Source organism: Schistocerca cancellata, chromosome 2 (genome assembly GCF_023864275.1).
Source record: "Schistocerca cancellata isolate TAMUIC-IGC-003103 chromosome 2, iqSchCanc2.1, whole genome shotgun sequence".
In the NCBI taxonomy this organism is placed as follows: domain Eukaryota; kingdom Metazoa; phylum Arthropoda; class Insecta; order Orthoptera; family Acrididae; genus Schistocerca; species Schistocerca cancellata.
The window spans coordinates 191,050,405-191,056,872 of NC_064627.1; the positions used below are offsets into that span (position 1 = coordinate 191,050,405).

At 44.5% G+C, this 6,468-nt stretch overlaps 1 non-coding gene across 1 annotated transcript; it reads right to left on the bottom strand.

The window, feature by feature from the left end:
- Nucleotides 1-5,673: 5,673 nt before the first annotated feature.
- Nucleotides 5,674-5,748, bottom strand: Trnat-cgu (transfer RNA threonine (anticodon CGU)). The gene has a single exon. It is a non-coding gene; the product is annotated as a tRNA-Thr (tRNA).
- Between the last annotated feature and the right edge of the window lie 720 nt (nucleotides 5,749-6,468).

Here is a 6,468-nt window from a genome sequence, read left to right on the forward strand (position 1 = left end):
CTTATTACTAGTGAGTATTCACAGCACTAGTACATATGAACTTTTCTGTTTAAAAATCCTAGTTGCTGTTACCAGAAAGGTGACAGTAGTCAGACAATGAGCCTGTCTTTTCCCCAGTTTTCGCATTAAGTGCTGGGGCAGGAGGTGATCAAGGAGTAGAACTAAGTAATGCGGATAAGAATAGTACAATGTACCGTAATGAACATGAGAGGGAAATTTAGCACTTAGGCGTGTAAGGTAGGCAACAGAATCCGTTGTCAGAGAAAGGAATCGATATTGAAAAATAAAATGAAGCCTCATATCACAATTGACTGAGACCATTAAGAGCAGAGCAGCTCAAATTGCGAAGAACTCATTAAGTCACGCCCATTTGAACTGTTCTTCAGATTTGTCTCTAGTTGTAACTGCTGAATGTAAAAGACAGTTATGGTCGTGTCTAGTTAGTCCCTTGTGTAGGCTACTTGTCTGAACTAGCTGATACAACTGAAGTAGTCATCCTAGTCCACTTCATCGGTGTCGAGTGACTTTATTTTGTGCAATAATGAAATGAGATTTGGAATTTAACCAAGGACCACTGTGTTTCGTCTGTTAGGAATTATACGCCACAACCATACTTTCTAAAGCCTTTCATATTTACAGGAGCTTAGGAATTTAACCAATAACAACTACGTTTCGTCCGTTGGATAGGAACAGTACGCCACTACCTCACTTTCTAAAGCCTTCCATATTTCCAGGAGACAAATTATTTCAGCGCAGTTGTTTCTGAATCGAGCGCTTGTGCGTTACACGATTTAACGACATCGTCCTCGAAGTTTTATTTCTTTAGACATCAGCGCTAAGTAAAACCTTTAATTTCTCGCGCCAGATGCACCGTGTGTTCACTTCATCTGTAGCTCATGCCATCCCTAATTTAGAACTGGCAACGGTGTACGCGTTTAGGTTTTGTCCAAAAGTTAAAAAAAATGTTGCGACGCGTTAGCAGAGTTTTTTGAACAATACCTGTCTGCATCTACATGTACACTCAGAAAGTGCTTCGTGAATGTTACTTCGCTTTGTACTACATACACTTCTGGCCATTAAAATTGCTACAACACGAAGATGACGTGCTACAGACGTGAAATTTAACCGACAGGAAGAAGATGCTGTGGTATGCAAATGATTAGCTTTTCAGAGCATTCACACAAGGCTGGCGCCAGTGGCGACTCTTAGAACGTGCTGACTGAGGAAAGTTTCCAACCGATTTCTCATACACAAACAGCAGTTGACTGGCGTTGCCTGGTGAAACGATGTTGTGATGCCTCGTGTAAGGAGGAGAAATGCGTACCATCACGTTTCCGACTTTGATAAAGATTGAATTGTGGCCTACCGCGATTGCGGTTTATCGTCATCGCGACATTGTTGCTCGCTTTGGTCGAGATCCAATGACTGTTAGCAGAATATGGAATCGGTGGGTTCAGGAGGGTACTACGGAACGCCGTGCTGGATCCCAACGGCCTCGTATCACTAGAAGTGGAGATCACAGGCATCTTATCCGCATGGCTGTAACGGATCGTGCAGCCACGTCTCGATCCCTGAGTCAACAGATGGGAACGTTTGCAAGACAACAACCATCTGCACGAACAGTTCGACGACGTTTGCAGCAGCATGGACTATCAGCTCGGAGACCATGGCTGCAGTTACCCTTGACGCTGCTTCACAGACAGGAGCGCTTGCGATGGTGTACTCAACGACGAAACTGGGTGCACGAATGGCAAAACGTCATTTTTTCGGATGAATCCAGGTTCTGTTTACAGCATCATGATGGTCGCATCCGTGTTTGGCGACATCGCTCGAGGTGAACGCAAATTGCAAGCGTGTATTCGTCATCGCCATACTGGCGTATCAGCCGGCGTGATAGTATGGGGTACCATTGGTTACACGTCTCGGTCACCTCTTTTTCGCACTGACGGCACTTTGAACAGTGGACGTTACATTTCAGATGTGTTACGACCCTTCATTCGATCCCTGCGAAACCCTACATTTCAGCAGGATAATGCACGAACGCATGTTGCATGTCCTGTAAGGGCCTTTCTGGATACAGAAAGTGTTTGACTGCTACCCTGGCCAGCATATTCTCCAGATCACTCACCAATTGAAAACGTCTGTTCAATGGTGGCCGAGTAACTGGCTCGTCACAATACGCCAGTCACTACTCTTGATGAACTGTGGTATCGTGTTGAATCTGCATGGGCAGCTGTACCTGTACACGCCATTCAAGCCCTGTTTGACTCAATGCCCAGGCGTATCTAGGCCGTTATTACGGCCAGAGGTGGTTGTTCTGGGTACTGCTTTCTCAGGATCTATGCTCCCAAACTGCGTGAAAATGTAATCACATGTGAGTTCTAGTATAATATATTTGTCCAATGAATACCCGTTTATTATCTGCATTTCTTCTTGGTGTAGCAATTTTAATGGCCAGTAGTGTATTTGGGTCACTACCCATTTCATTCGCGTATGTAGCGCAGGAGAAACGCTTAAATGCCTATGTGCGCGCTATAGTTAGTGTAATCTTGTCTTCCAGTTCCTACAAAGATGTAGTATATACTTACGCACTTAATACTATTTAATGAAAATTTGTAAGTGGACTATCGCGTAGATAGTTTACGTCTGTCTTCAAGCGTCAGCCAGTTCATGTCTATCAGCATTACGTACTATTGAATAGTGCCATGTGGAACAAAATGGTTCAAATAGCTCTGAGCACTATGGGACTTAACATCTGAGGTCATCAGTCCCCTAGAACTTAGAACTACTTAAACCTAACTAACCTAAGTACATCACACGCATCCATGACACGAGGCAGGATTTGAACCTGCGACCGTAGCGGTCGCGCGGTTCCAGACTGAAGCGCCTAGAACAGCTCGGCCACGCCGGCCGGCCCATGTGGAACACGAGAGATGTTTTCGCCTACTGCATCCTGAGAAACCAGCGGTGCTGTAAGATGCTTTAGAAAACGAACACCCTATTGCATTTGCCTAGACATCTGATATTGCGCGGATTACATATTTTTGGGACAATGTTATAAAAGAAGCGATCGAGTTAAAAATTCTGGCAACACCCTCAATAAAGATGACGGCCTGCAGCTAAGCACAGTTTGAACCTCAGCCATCGGAAAGTTGAAACGGGCGCGGCAAGTGCGCAATGAAAACATTACCATATATAGCACTGAAGCGAGCACCTGTGTCGTCACTGAAGACAGCGCGGCTATACAAGGAGGGCAGCAGCAGTCATTCGGCAGTCACGACTTGACAGTGGCCAATGAGAACTCGGCCGGAAGTTCGTGGATTTTAAACCACTGGACCCGGCTGCAAGTCCGAAAAAATTTTATCAGTCCTGGCTGTGGAAGAAATTTTCACCACTAGCATTTGGCAAGGGGAGGCGACGTGGTAGACTTAAGTTCCTGATCACTGGTCTTCGTGCCAATGTCCGGGAGTATGCAAGTTTTTAGGATGTTCTTTATGTTTTTATTTTCAGTTCCCATTTTATAATTGTACGACCATATTCACACTCATCTCACTAAGTCTTAGTACGGGCGCTAAACACCATGCTGTCGTGTGCCCTCACCACCACCATCATCATCATCATCATCATCATCATCATCATCATCATCATTATCATCTACATATCCGTTCTTCTCCTTCTACTTGCGTTACGGCCTGAATAGCGCCACGGGTAGCCCCTTCATTGCATTTTCCTCTTGTCTCCCCAGAGCTTCTTCATCCTTTCTTTTCTTCTCTCCCGTTCTTCTTCCGAGATCTTTCGTACCCTCTCCTCATGTCTGCTGCACTGGTGACACTCTAACGTTTTCCTGTATCCTTCTCTGTCGTTGATTTCTGGCATATTGGTCAGTGTGTACTTGCTTCTCCAATTTTCCTTTCCCTCCACGTTGATCCAAAATTCCGACCAGTCCTTCCGTAGTTCAATAACCCACTTGGTTCCTGTCTCTCCTCTTGTTTTCCCTGTTGTTTCCCATACTCTTTCCGTCTTTCTAGCCAGATTCATCATATGCCCGGCAATCTTTACACTTTTCTTTACCCTTCTCGGTGTCATTTCTCTTAATATTGTCCGGATGTTCTGGCAGAGTTCTTCCTCGGATCTTTACATCCATCTCTCCAACTCTTACCACTTCTTTTATGGTTTAGTATTATCCTCAGTATTTTTCCCTCTTTTCTTATCTAGTCGTTCCGCGTCATTTCTTGCATTACATTCAGCAGATACGCTTGATAGTTTTGCTGTCAAGAGTTGTGAGGTGATAGTTTTTCTATCAAAAATTGCAATTGTTATTGGCTAGGTGAAAGATGTACGGAAGTTTATAAAGCTCTATCTCTGACAATATTATCGTTACCTATACTTTTTCTATAAAAATAGAAAGGAAGTCTAGTGAAACTTTATTATCGTTATCATAAAATCCGATATGTAGCCGTAAAACTTGTATTATGAAAACGCTTATTCCGATAAGTCAGTATTCAAATGTCCACCCCCGGTAGCTGAGTGGTCAGCGCGACGACAGAATGTCCATCATAAGGGCCCGGGTTCTATTCCCGGCTGAATCGGAGATTTTCTCTGCTTAGGGACTGGGTGTTGTGTTGTCCTAATCATCACTATTTCATCCCCATCGACGAGCAAGTCACCGAAGTGGCGTCTAATCGAAAGAATTGTACCAGGCGAACGGTCTACCCGATGGAAGGTCTTAGTCACACGATACTTACTTTTACATTTAGCATTCAAATACTCGTATTTTCTGGAACCTCCTACTATCTGACGCGTCATTATCCTGAAAGAGAACAAAAACAGAAAATAAGTACTCTTTCTATAAATGATGAAAAATCAGTTCTCTACTATCTGACAGCGAGTTTAAAAAATATTGTCTAACGTCTCCTAACAATTATAATGCAATGCTCCTGCACGAAACAGACAACTTACCTCGTCTTGCCGCTGCAATTGCATACATATATTGTATCCTGGAACATGCTAAGATGGTTCAAAAGAAATAGTACAACCCATGCCGAGTGCAGTACATGGTCATAACTACTGGTGCGACTATTTTGTTTTTGTTTTACTTATGTATAAATCACATGATCAGGAGGGGTTTAGCCAGTAAGCCTTAAGTGATGTAAAAAATGAAAGGAATAGATAAAAACTTGTAATTTACTATATTCTGAAAATTGAAGATTCATACACTGACGAGCTTTACTCAGACCTTTCTTTTCCTTGGACAGTTTGATTAGCAAAACTTTAATTATTCCACGATTTCTGTTATCAATAATCATGTATCTGGTCACATGAAAGATCTTAACATTACTTTAAATGTATGTATCTAACAAAATAGCTCCAGTGTGCAAGCAAGCGACAGTTAAATTCAGAAAAAGCAAATAACGGAATCCCCGATTAATACCAAACTCTCCTCTGGCGGTACTAGCACGGTCAGGACAGGCTGCGACCTCTCCCGATACGGCTTCTCTCAGTGCCACTCGGCGTCCGTCTACTAGTAACAACTGTTCGCTCGCTACCACTCACGATAATATCTCAGTCTCAGGGATTGTGTATGCACGCAAACAGTAGAATCAGTAAGAATGAGATTTTCACTCTGCAGCGGAGTGTGCGCTGGCATGAATCTTCCTGGCAGATTAAAACTGTGTGCCGGACCGAGACTCGAACTCGGGACCTTTGCCTTACGCGGGCAAGTGCTCTACCAACTGAGCTACCCAAGCACGACTCACGCCCCGTCCTCACAGCTTTACTTGTCTCAGTACCTCGTCTCCTGCCTTCCAAACTTCACAGAAGCTCTCCTGCGAACCTTGCAGAACTAGCACTGCTGAAAGAAAGGATACTGCGGAGACATGGCTTATCCACAGCCTGGGGGACGTTTCCAGAATATTTCCACTCTGCAGCGAGTGTGCGCTGATATGAAACTTCCTGGCAGATTAAAACTGTGTGCCAGACCGAGACTCGAACTCGGGACCTTAGCCTCTCTCGGGCAAGTGCTCTACCAACTGAGCTACCCAAGCACGACTCACGCCCCGACCTCACAGCTTTACTTCTGCCAGTATCTCGTCTCCCACCTTCCAGACTTTACAGAAGCTCTCCTGCGAACCTTGCAGAACTAGCACTCCTGAAAGAAAGGATATTGCGGAGACATGGCTTAGCCACAGCCTAGGGGATGTTTCCAGAATGAGATTTTCACTCTGCAGTGGAGTGTGCGCTGATATGAAACCTCCTGCCAGATTAAAACTGTGTGCCAGACCGAGACTCGAACTCGGGACGTTAGCCCTTCGCGGGCAAGTGCTCTACCGATAGAGCACTTGCCCGCGAAAGGCAAAGGTCCCGAGTTCGAGTGTCGGTCTGGCACACAGTTTTAATCTGCCAGGAAGTTTCAGTAGAATCAGTATTCAACTTTCTGAAATGAAAAAAAGCGTCCAACTTTCGCACTCA